At 42.8% G+C, this 12646-nt stretch overlaps 2 protein-coding genes across 2 annotated transcripts in view; one reads left to right on the plus strand and one right to left on the minus strand.

Moving 5' to 3' along the window:
* The window catches only part of RASSF7 (Ras association domain family member 7), a 77568-nt gene extending 69963 nt beyond the window's left edge, over positions 1 to 7605 (minus strand). Inside the window, exon 1 of the mRNA XM_088471017.1 lies at positions 7406 to 7605. The gene's annotated coding sequence lies outside the window, so the exon portion shown is untranslated. The remainder of the gene's footprint in view (positions 1 to 7405) is intronic.
* LOC148525274 (lamin tail domain-containing protein 2-like) overlaps positions 1 to 12646 on the plus strand; it is a 263190-nt gene that overhangs the window by 83640 nt on the left and 166904 nt on the right. The window lies entirely within an intron of this gene.

The raw sequence follows: 12646 nt of genomic DNA on the forward strand, positions 1-12646 counted from the left end.
AAACAAATGAGAAAGGATGTCCTTATACAGGATTGAATGGGATAACAACAAGCACCTGTACATGAGGATCATTTCATACAAGCAGTGTGTTGTGGCAATAAAACCTTTAGTACGTCAAGATTAATGATACTTGAGTGAGGTTTACAACAATCAATAAAAAAATTTGCGTCAGACACTAGAAGGAAGCAATCTGGATTCCCGTACAACTATGTTAAAAACGCACTTAGGGCCTGATTCAGTTTTGGGAATACGCTGACCATACACCTGCACGACCAGCTTAAGATAAGATTCACATACGATTCCCCGAAGCTCCCGGCCGCACGATTTATTGTTTTTCTTTGCACACGATCTGTCGTACAATCAATTGTGTGCCTCACGTGCTCATCAGGGATAAGTAATTGAAATTACATGAATGGACGCACGATGGATCGCATGCACAAAATACACGGTACGATCTGCACAAGATACGATGGATAATATGGGCTGCAAATCTGATCATAAGATCCGTTTTAGGAGCTGCGGGATCGCACATCGGATCGTATCCTACTCCCAAAATACACAAATCATCGTAAGACTCGACGAAAATCGGGCAATCGGCCCGAAATCGTGCAGGTGTATGGCCAGCATAAGATAGAGCAAGTACCTGTATACATGGACAAACCATGTAGCAATGCAAGGAGTGCAAGTACACACATTTATTTTGCATGTAAGATAAATACTGGCTGCTTTTGCATGTAGCACACAAATGCTGGACAGCTTTATTTTTAAACTGGAATTAAGATTTCAGCTTGGACACCCCCTACTAAATCTCTCTCACATGTTACAACTACCCCACCTGCAGTGCAGCAAGGTTTCACCAAGATGCACAGTTACTTGCTCTTTCACATTCCCAAATCTGAATCAGGCCCTTAATTATTACCAAAGCCACAGGCAATAATCTCAGATTGTAGATGTGAGAAGAACTGGCTTCCAGGTCTTTGAAGTGGGAGGGTTACTCATAAAGGAATGCCAAGAATGTCATATTGTGCCTAGCTCTGCCAGCCTCACTGCTGTGAGTCAGGAAAGGGAGATGGATATGGGATTGTAAATCCAGCAAGGCAGATGAAGGTCTGCATATTCAGCCATGTTACCTGGGTACCCAAGCTTACTCAACACCAGAGGCGTAAGTAGACTTTTTGGTGCCCTGTGCCAGAAAGAGCATTGTGCCCCCCTACTATTTTTCAAATAGGGGCATAAGAAGTACACCCGAAAAAAGGCCATGGCCACATGGGGGAAGGGCCAGAATAGATATAGGAGAGGCCAGGAGATGCTGTGGATAAAAGAAGAGAAAGCTACAAGTGAGAATGACAAACAGAAAATTGACAGGCCCAAACAGCGCCCCCTGCCCAGTGGTGCCCTGTGCCATGACACAGGTCGCACCACCCTAGTTACAGCCTGCTCAACACCCACTGCATGTAAACCACTGAAATAAGATAAATCATTGTGGTGGATAGGACAGGCCATACGTGGCCCTACCTTAAGCCGAGATCACACTAGAGGATGTGTGTACCCAGCAGCGGCAGATGCGACTGGACGATATATCAGGCGGTCTGTACATACCGCACAATTTGGTGCATGATCGCCCCATATGCCATTCCCCAGCCGCATCCACAAGCATGGTGTCGTTCCTCAAATCTTCAGATTGGTGTGCACTGCAGGCCGATCTGGAGATGTGACGAATGACACGCAGGAGCAATAGTGCGTACACACTGAACGATGTAGACCAGTGGTTCTCAAACTCGGTCCTCAGGACCCCTCACAGGTCACGTTTTGCAGGCCACCCAGCAGGGGCACAGGTGTAGTCATTACTCACATATTCATTTGACACATTTTAAAAGATCCACAGGTGGAGCTGATTATTTACTTTGTGATTCTGTGAGGAGACCTGGACAACATGCACTGTTTGGGGTCCTGAGGACCGAGTTTGAGAACCTGTGATGTAGACCATTGGTCATTCCGATGCATCCCAAAATGAGAAATCGTCAAATTTATCGTCGAATGTGTACCGAGCTTTACTCTGTGGCATAATTTCTCTATTACACAAACATTATTCAGTGCTGCTATTTCGATGTCACTTTCAGAGGCGCCTGCAACTGCTTTCACTGCTCCAATTTTAATAAATCGTTAAATAATGCGGAATTATAAATACGCACAATAGCAAATGTCAATATATTCTGGAGATATTTCTTAGACGCTTGTATTTCATACAAGACACTGCTTAAACTTGGATTCATGCACTAATCTACCCAATGGGCCTGATTCAGCGTATCACGGTAAGCAGTAGCAAATGGGGCAGGTGTACACTAGGGCCCTGATTCAGACCTGCTCGCAGCCGCTGGCGCTCGATGGGTCTGTGGGCGTTTTTTTTTTTTCCTCCGGCCACTTGCAATGCTGTGGGAGACCACCCACAGCTTGTGCAAGCGGCCAGGAGACCATCGCAATTATCGCGACGAGACCCTGCGGTAGGGTCTAGGCTGCCGCAAGGTCAAGTGGACTCCCTGCTCTAATAGAGCAGGAAGTCCACTACTGACACCAGTAGTGATGGCAGTATCACTACTGATGACAGTATCCTAAGGGAACGCCTGCGTTTGTCCAGCCACCCCCCCTACCCGCCCACAAAACGGGGCGAGCTGTCACCAACGACACCCGCCCCATTTTGTTGCGAGCCCCGTAGGAACTGAACTTCAGTCGCTCAGCGGGGATCGCGCCCACCGGTCGCGGTGCATGCACAGTGCACAACCATTGGGCCGCTTGCAAGCGCACGGCTCTGTATGAGCTCCTATACTCACAACAAGAAACACATCTAAAAATAATCCAGCCCGAAGACTATTGAGCTGGATGAGGAAATATCGCAATCACGACTCTCATGACCAAACGCTTCTAAGCTGTGGTGAAATATCAAATAACGTAAATATGAGGGTAATACCTCTAAATTGTTATTCAGACAACACGCATCATGTAAAGCTAACACACAAACAGCAAATGGCAGTCTATATATGGTGGTAGAGAAATTGAAAATCAAATACAATTATATAGGGTTTCTTTGTGACTAATAATGAAAAGCAGTCTATAACCTGTAATGTAATGTAAATATTACAATCTCCATAACAGGATGTAGTATGACATTGCATAAAGGGAAAAATATGTGCTACATACAGTGTTTCAGATGAGCAAACATGTATCAGTTGTGGTATAATAGAGAGAAGATGTCCCTCTAGTATAGTGTGGAGGGACTTTGTAATATAGGTTACATTACAGGTTATATAGACTGCTCTTTAGTATTGGACACAGATATAGATATATATCAGGCTTAATCCACGGCACTCAACCATCTGGGGTGCCCTTTGGTTATGTGACCACACCATCTACATAAAAAATATCATACAAACTCAGCACTCACTTGCTTTTCAAACTGCAACGCCTTTGAATACTGGGCCTGATTCAGACCCAGTCGCAAGTGCTGAGTGCTCGCAACCGGGTCGATGGTGGCCCACAGCGCATGTGCACGATGGAGCCAGCTCCGTCGTGCGCATGCGCGAGACCCAGCTAGCGACGGGCAATCCGTCGCTCCGGGTCTCGCACCAAAGGGGCGAGCTGTCGATGTTGAGCGACAGCTCTCCCCCTTTGGTGGGCGGGCCGGGGGAGTGGCTTCCCAAACGGAGACGTTCCCGAGGGAACGCTTGCCGTTTGGGGGCGGCCCCACTGACATCACGTGTGATGGCAGTGGAGAGCTTCTAGGTCTGTTAGAGCCGAAAGCTCTCTGGGGCTTGCGATGAATGAGACCCTACCACAAGGGTCTCGTCGCAAGCCCGATGGTCTTGACCACAGCTATGCGAGCGACCAAGAGGCCGCTTCAAAAAAAAGCCCGGCCCTGATTCAGCGTGAGCGAGTGTGTATATATATATATATATATATATATATATATATATATTCTGCAATTAGCTTTTTATGTGTTATCTTTACATGATGTGATTTTAGGAACAATTTAGGGGTATTCACCTTTATTTGATATTTCACCACAGCTTAGAACATTGACCGTTGGGTCATGAGATTCATGATTGTGAAATTTCCTCATCCTGCTCGTTAGTCTATGTACTGAATTATTTTTGGAGGTGTTTTTTGCTGTGGGTATAGTTTATAGCTAGGTACGTGCATTGCAATTTTTATGGTCTTCCCGACAAATGGCACGATCTTCTGCCAGTGGAAGGTCCCAATATCTGTGGTACACACTATACAATGTTATAGACAAATCTGGCGATTTTCTGCCTCAGATTGATAATTTGCATATTGCATATGTCTCCACAAGGAGGATCAGGTAATCTTTAAAAACATAGGAAATAAGGCAAGATTATCGAAAATGCCCACATACTGCATGATAATGGGACCTTATTGGCCGATATCTTCTGTGAAGCCTGGCCGATTCGATAATCGAAAAAGAGCGTTTATGCCCATTTTAGGGCCGTCTAATCTGTGCGTGGCAAAAACAGTCATGCCGACACACTATGCAATAAATCAGCAAATCGACCCAATAATTGTATAGTGTGTACCCAGCTTATAAGTCTGTACAGTGACCACAATCTGCTCCTTTTAGACAAATACCAATAAAGGTTACATTTTAATTTTCAGGTTGAGTGCCTCAAAATCCGAGAGTACTTTTTCTTCCCTTTCTATTGTGTAACTTTACCAAAACGGTCATGGACGCACCTCCACATTTGTTATCCCACATCCCCATCAGCGGTATGATTAGAAGAGAACGTGGATATACCTACATTCTATACCAGTTTCAGTATCATTGCTTAGGACCTCTCATTTTTCCTAGATAACCAACATACACAGAGGGGGTCATTCAGACCCGCTCGCGAGCGCAGGACGCTCGCAAGCGGGTCGATGTTGCCCCACTGCGCATGCGCATGACGGAGGGAGCTCCGTCGTGCGCATGCGCGAGACCCGGATAGCGTCGGGCTCTCTGTCGCTCCGGGTCTCGCACCAAAGGGGTTGTGCTGTCGATGTTGATTGACAGCATGCCCCCTTTGGTGGGCGTGCCGGGGGCGTGGCTGCCAGATGGAGGAGTTCCCATGGGAACGCCTACCATCTGAAGCCGGCCCCACTGACATCACTAGTGATGTCAGTGGGAGTGATTTTGGCTCTGATAGAGCCAAAATCACTCCAGGGCTTGCGGCAGCGAGACCCTACCGCAGGGTCTCCATCGCAAGCCCGATGGTCGCAATGGTCTTGACCATCGCGACCATCATCATGGACGCTTGCATATGCTGTGGGTGGTAACCCACAACTATGCGAGCGTCCATAAGGCCGCTCCATTTTCATGTAGGAGGGGCCTGATTCAGAGCGAGCGCTCTGGTCAGAGCGTCCGGCTCTGAATCAGGCCCAGAGACTGGAATTCAGATATCAGTCATCTATACACCATCACATCATGATAAGGAACATACCATTAATCAAGGATACCAAGTATTTCTGCATATGGCTACTTGCTGTCGTTCAGGCTTAGTAATACTATACACTTACAGTTTCTTGTAACAAATATCCTGCCTTGTTGCCTTTTTGTAATTCCTAATTACAAAAATGTCATATTACTACAAGTCATCATGCTCTCTTAGTGAATCATAATCACTAGCGGAAATATTGTGACCTGAGCAGCTGGCAAACAGATCACATGACCACACTCATCTGTGGCAGGAAACCAGGCTGGAACATGTACAGGTGAGACAAGCACACTAGATTGTCATTTGCTCTTTAAACAACAGTGAAGGATGCACCACAGAAAAAAAAAAAAAACACACACAATAATGTCCTATTAGTGCATTCTATACAATATCTTATTATGCTGAGTCCTGCTTTGTGGCTAGGGTTAAAAATTGCTTTGGAAATACACGAAGAATACATTTTAACATTAGCCTACGGTTGAAATTAGACAGCCTTAACACACGCATGTGTCTGTGTATGTAGTTTCAATACACTGAATGAACACTACAAAGCTATACTTTAAGTGTAGCATTTCAGTGTCAGGGTCTATTCTGTCAAATCCTTCCACTAACTAATATCTCTTGACTTCTTGTGTTATACCTGCCCCAGGTAGGGAAGCCGAGAGCATCCAGCAAATGTCCCCTTATTTTACAATAGCGTTACATATTGAATTTCACCATATGTACATACAACCTGACAGAGAGCGACCAGCTTAGACAACCTACAGCCACCAGCTGTCACTGACTTGGAACCAGTGGTTATAAGGGACATTATACGAAGATGTATGTTGGATCAGGGTAATATTCCACAGATCCATGGGTAAGTTACTTAGCTTTCTATAAACTGGTAGAAATTTAAGTAGGAGAAAACTGCCCATGCACAAGAAAATACATTAGTTATGCCTGAATATGTGTGGCTGCATTGTTCAATACCTGATGAGACAAATTAAAAGGGGCTTTTGGCACTTAATTAGCACAGTTACCCAGATCATGGACCACACACATTAATCAGTCTTTGGGCAAATTCATTTTCTGTCCAGGTCAAAAGTGCAGGGAAGAGTCATTTCAATTGTATAAACGTAGGCTAAATCCTGACAATTTCCAGACAAAGTGGTAGTGTTTAGCCTACGTTGTCCCCCCATAGCAGCACATCTGTTAAATTTAGACTAGATTGTTCAGGAACTTCCAGATCAAACGACTCAAGTCAAGGAAGTGGTTCTGCTCATGTGTGGTCATCTCACAACAAGGATAAAAGGGAAAATCTAAGAAATATGGTTTTTGGCAAAGCATTTTTTTTTCAACCTCAGTAGAGCTCTAGCTTCCATCAACCCATTACACACACACACACACACACACACACACACCTGTAGCATACTGTATGTAATGATTGATTATTGTATGTAATATATTACTATGGGAGTGCCAGGTGTTGTAAACTATACTCTATCTGTCAAGCAAGCAGAACATATTTACACCACCTTTATTCAGTATATGTTATGTGAAATCTTCAGCTCTTGCACACAGAATGATATTAAAATTAATTATTATTAATAACTTTAAAGTCAGCAGTTCCTGTAAATCAACGGGACCAACGTAATTACTGAAATCCTTAAAATAAAGATCCACAGAAACTGGAGAAAAAAAAAGTTAGTGTACAATTGTTGCCCACAACACAACGTACATGTAGCCGGCTATACTATAAGCCTTGTTACCACAGTATACTGTATGACACAGAAGAAGCCACCTGTAGCCGCACAGCTATCTAGAAGTACAAAACAACTGAGCTCAGAGCTACTGACATAAAGAGGAACCTTTGACAGCAGCAGCAGGTTTAGGGGACACCAAGCAGATGGAGAGAGTAGTAGCAGCAGCCCTGGCCGACTTACCTGGAAGGAGAACTACATTCTGGTTACACTCCTTGTGTGGATCCTAAGTAAACATAAAGTAGCAGAGATATAGAGTTCCAGCAGCCCGGGTGTCAGACCTGTTCCCCTGCACCTTAGCAGTAACAGCGCTGATCAGCTGATACTTCCCCCACCCGCACTCTCCTGTACTGACTGAGAGCCAGGAAGAGACCTGCAGCACCTCACACTGCTCTGATTGGCCATCCCCTGGCCTCCTGTCCACGCCCACATCACCCTGAGCCTATCTGTTGCCCAAGTCTCACCTGTGTGCAGGTGAGGGCGTGGCCAAGTGTCACCTACTAGGTGATGTCATTCTGTGCAGAATCTAGGTAGTGTGTTTAACTCACTCATGTCCAGGGAACTGTAATAACATCACTTTCCTAAAGAGAATATTCAAATTGTACAACTACAGATCCTGTTACTAACAGTACTCATACAGTGTATACACTCATCCTTACTAACATACGTGGTCACACACTATACAGATATAGATAACACCACAGTCCAGCAGGATATATTGGCAGTAGATTAATAATACAGAAAACATAAATGTAACTGTATAATTATGATTCAATTAATATATACAATGTACTTAATACTTGTGCTTGTCAAGTAATTTGTAGGTTTGTTGCAATATATACTATATAGTGTGTGCGTGTGTGTGTGTCTGTAAATCTTTTTTATTTGTTTATTTTGATGTTCTCACACCTTACACTGCAACTTTAAGAGTTTGTATAAAAACAAACATAAACATTCCACTACACTGGTGGTAAAGGTCATAATGGCTACAATGACTAACACAGGAGAACTTATTGAATCCTCTCACTACTCGGACTCACATAGACAAATCCAGATCACAACTGACTCAGTCTGACTCTGACCTGCTTTATCAAAAGAAGTGCCACCAAGTGACTGCAGAGGACAAGCTTAGTTTTAGTGCACATTAAAATTATAAATAGTCAGTTTGTCAAATGAGCCGGTTTGAAGGTAAGACTGGTGAGAAGAGATTTGTTGGCATCTGTGTGGTATGGCTTACATTCAGGACTACCTGGCTTAAATAACATCTGATTTTGTGTGCTCAGGATAAGGGTCAAATAACCTTGGTTTACATGGCTATTTGACTTGTAAACTCATCACCCATCTTCATCTGAGAATCCATTGCCAACAGACATACACAAATACCCTTGATTTGTAGGTAATACAATCATAAGTAACAAAGGGCATGTCGGGTCAACTCCCCACCCCACCCAGTCTTTATGTAATATTTCCAAGAAATAAATAGTTCGGTACGGTAAAAACAGGATCTAATCTGATTAAGTTAACACAAAATAAATAAATCAATAAAAAAGGCAGCAAGAGAATTTTAGGTAAGTTTTTTTTAAAAATACAATTTACCTATTTTATCCAATCTTTATATCAGAGGTAAGAAACGTTGGCCTCTCCACTTGATGTGGAACTACAAGTACTAGCATGCATTGCCAGCCCAGCTTACAAGGACCTGTAGTTCTACAACAGCCTCAGAGCCACAGGTTGCCAACGTCTGCTACTGTATGCATAATTTATTGGTGACAGAAGAACTACAAAATGTATAAGTAACCATAATATTTTAAACTGCAAGTTTATGGTTGTCTTCCAGAATACAAGTGAAGAACAGTGAAATAATCAATTTACTGAGTTCCTTTTAGGTTTACTATATTCCCATAATATGAATAGGTCTTCATTATGCTATTAACCCTTTGTCTCTTTACTCACCTGGTGAGATGATAAATAGAACAGGAACATTTAGTTTCAGAGGAAAGTCTTCTAGATTCTGTACTGATCTCCTGGCCTGATGCTGCAGTGCTATCCAGCATCCCACTTGTTACTCACTATGGTGGGTGTGCATCTCTTCATACAAGAGGGCTTGTGGTTGCCACGGACACCTAGTATTTAAAAAGAAGGTTGTGACCAATCAGAGAAACTGTGAGTGTGTGAGTTTGTGTTTGTGTGGGGAGCAGAAATGTCTGGGAGAGAGAGGATGGATGAGAGTGGAGGAGGGTGAGGGGGCATTGGGAGGGGGGCTAGGGTAAAGGTCCTGCAAGCACAATCACCAAAGCAGAACTAGAAGAGAATGTGGTGAGAGATAACAGGAATGAATAAATTAAAAAAAAGTCTCTTCCAACTTGTAATACACATTCCTAAAATTCACATTTTACCAAATAAAGCCAGACACACAACAGAGCCCTAAAACTTTCAGTAATAGACAAAGTGATATGGTCATGTTTTCCTTTGCAAGAAAGTTCATTGTGAAAGCAGAGAAGTAGTGATGACATATACTATGGCAAATAGCATCTGTATACATGGTACAAAATAGCAGTGTCATGAAGCCATGTATTATAACCAATAACATATTGGCAAATGTGATTTTAGTAGGCATTTGAAGCCATTATATAAATCCTGCTCTGTATAAATATACTTGTTCTGCAGTTACATTACTTTATTTGATCACAGATGTTCTTGGGGACTGAAAAGAAGACATTTAGGAGGTATGACCAGGATGAATCTGTATGCGCAGTCTCACCAATAACCTAAGTGACAGAGTAGTACTGTGTCAGCTCTTATGCTCTATAGTAACAGACTAATTAGGCAGTCCCTTTGGTATACACACCTAACTGCACTTACACTCCACCACCGCAGACAGTAACTGCTTCTAAGCAACGGGCACAAAACACTTCTTGTTGAGTTGTAGGTGATCCACCTTCAGACCACTTTCATCTAATGACATGGCGAGTAGGACATATGTTTCTGGAATGTTTATACATTATACATTCCTTTATTCCTGTGAAATCTTGTTTTTGATTTTTAACTAAACTTCTATACCAACAAGAACACATTACGAGCCCAATGCAGAGTTGGAAGTACTGTAAATTGGGCATATTCAGGGGAACATGTATATATTTGCCTGCAAGCAGCACTCTATGCATCTCAAAATGTTGTCGCCCATATGTGTACTTCTGGTTTGCCGCACGTCATCATTATCAGTGCCCACTTACACCTACCCTATTCTAGGTGCAAATGGATGGTACGCTTGGTACCAGGCATATACTCTTTTACATCCAAAGCTTCATAGCCCACGGTTACCTCAACACGCCCCACACTGAATTTTGTCTATATGAGAACACTTCATCACCACCCATTTACGCCTCTTTGGCTGTAAGTGTTGATGCAATGAAAATGCTTATGACTGCATCAACCATACTCACATGCGCTTAGTTCCGGAGCATGCGCAGTGCAAAAACATGTAAGATATGCTCCACCTACTGGCGTATGTTTCACTCTGCATCTTTCCATATATATTACTGTTACCCTTGCATATGACACAGCACATCTGTGCACTGGATAGCACTTATTAGAGTCACATGCAATAAGACATCAGAAAGATAAAGTAATGTATTTACAGTAATACTCACAGGATGGCACATACAGTACAAACTAGAGAGTAGCGGTTCGGTTTTGGCTCAGTTGCATTCGGATCTGAAAAACTAATCTTGTTCGTTCGCAGATGTCACGTGTTTAGCCAGTAAGAAAAATCTGAACTTGCGCTAACTTTGCCGAAAAGAACTGAGTAGAACGGTACCGCTCATCTCTAATACAAATGAATAAATGTAACTTATCTGAAGGTGGGAAAACCCCTTTACGGAATTTTTGCTGTATATACTGTAGTTGTTATCTGTGGCTACTAAAGAACGCACAGCAGCATGTGGATACTGCAGGACCTGACACTCAGTATTGACCATGATGTTATTATGTGCTTTCAGAAGGAACAGTGTATTCATTTAATAGTGACACCCTAATCTGATTATTTTCTACTTAATAAACATTATCTCAGCTGCGTCTCTAAATTGTGTTTAACCAGAGTGAGGGTATGTCCCTAATCTTGAATTGGATGCTAATAGAACAACCTTTGACCAATCACATAGGACTGTTTACAGCAGTACAGGACAGCTAATTTACTGACATTGCATTCATGTTCACTGGACCACAGCATCCAATAAACAATTAGCTTTTAGTAATCTGTCTAGTGCAAGTTATACTCTGGTGTCTGATTGGTTGCTATGGTCTAGTAGAAATTTTGCACCTATATACAATGATATTAAATAAAGTGTTTCAGAAGATGAATATATTGAGAGGCAGTGAGCTGTGATTGTATTAATGAGAAAATATTGCAGTTTGATAGTGGAAGGTCCACAACAATTAGGATCAGTAACTGACATAGGGGCACATGTATCATATCCTGCATTGTAAATGTGGTGTGGAAATGATATGATAATAACCAGGGCTATTTGTCTGGCAAAATAGGTTCAGGAACTGTCGGTGGAACTACTGGGAGTGGAGCTATATAAAACAACTATATAGATATATATATATATATATATATATATATATAGTGCCAATAGTCCGCACTCACATACCAACAAAATTCAGCAAAGGGGTGCTCCACTAAGGTAACAGGCAGTCCCTGTACCAATAATAGAAAAAGTTATAGTCACTTGGGCCAAAAGAGGGCACTCACCAGTATAAGTAAAATGAAGGCTTTATTGATTCAACACTTAGTGATGTCCTGGTTTTGTTGTGGGCCCTGGGTGGTGATAGGAGCAGACACAGAAGCAGATTTAAAACAAAACGTGGAACTTTTAATAAGTGGTTTTGGCAGACATGAACAATGGGAGAAAATAAGTCCAGGGATGGCACTAAAGTGCAAATGGGAACTAAGGTGAATGCAATGAGTAAAAGTCCAGGCAGTGGCAGATAGGAGCAGTCCGGGTCTTGTGAGGGTGGTGAAAAAAGACTTGTCCAGCAGTGTGAGTTTCTGGTTAATAGGGAAATGTCCAGTTAATGACAGGTAGGGGAAATCAGGTGTAGTGGTTGAAATGAAGAATGCAGGCTGAGGAAGGATTATCCAAGCAGAGTGTCAGTGGAGGCAAGATGCAGGGTGAACAGCAGACTCAGGTTCTCAGGCAAAGGGAAGGTAATGGAGGATGCAGGGTAGTCCAGCGGGGTAGGAGAAGACAAGCATTCAGGCAGGTAGCATTACACAGGAACAGATGGTGAGCACAGGGAACTCTCTCTCAGCTATGCTGAGAAACACAAAAAGGGGGTTGATTTTGTTGAATCCACACAGGAAATGAGAAGAAATAAATTTACTATTATACCCAGCCTATTATAAATGTATTCATTGTCTAA

Source organism: Taudactylus pleione, unplaced genomic scaffold (genome assembly GCF_031769625.1).
Source record: "Taudactylus pleione unplaced genomic scaffold, aTauple2 ptg000109l, whole genome shotgun sequence".
Lineage (NCBI taxonomy): Eukaryota > Metazoa > Chordata > Amphibia > Anura > Myobatrachidae > Taudactylus > Taudactylus pleione.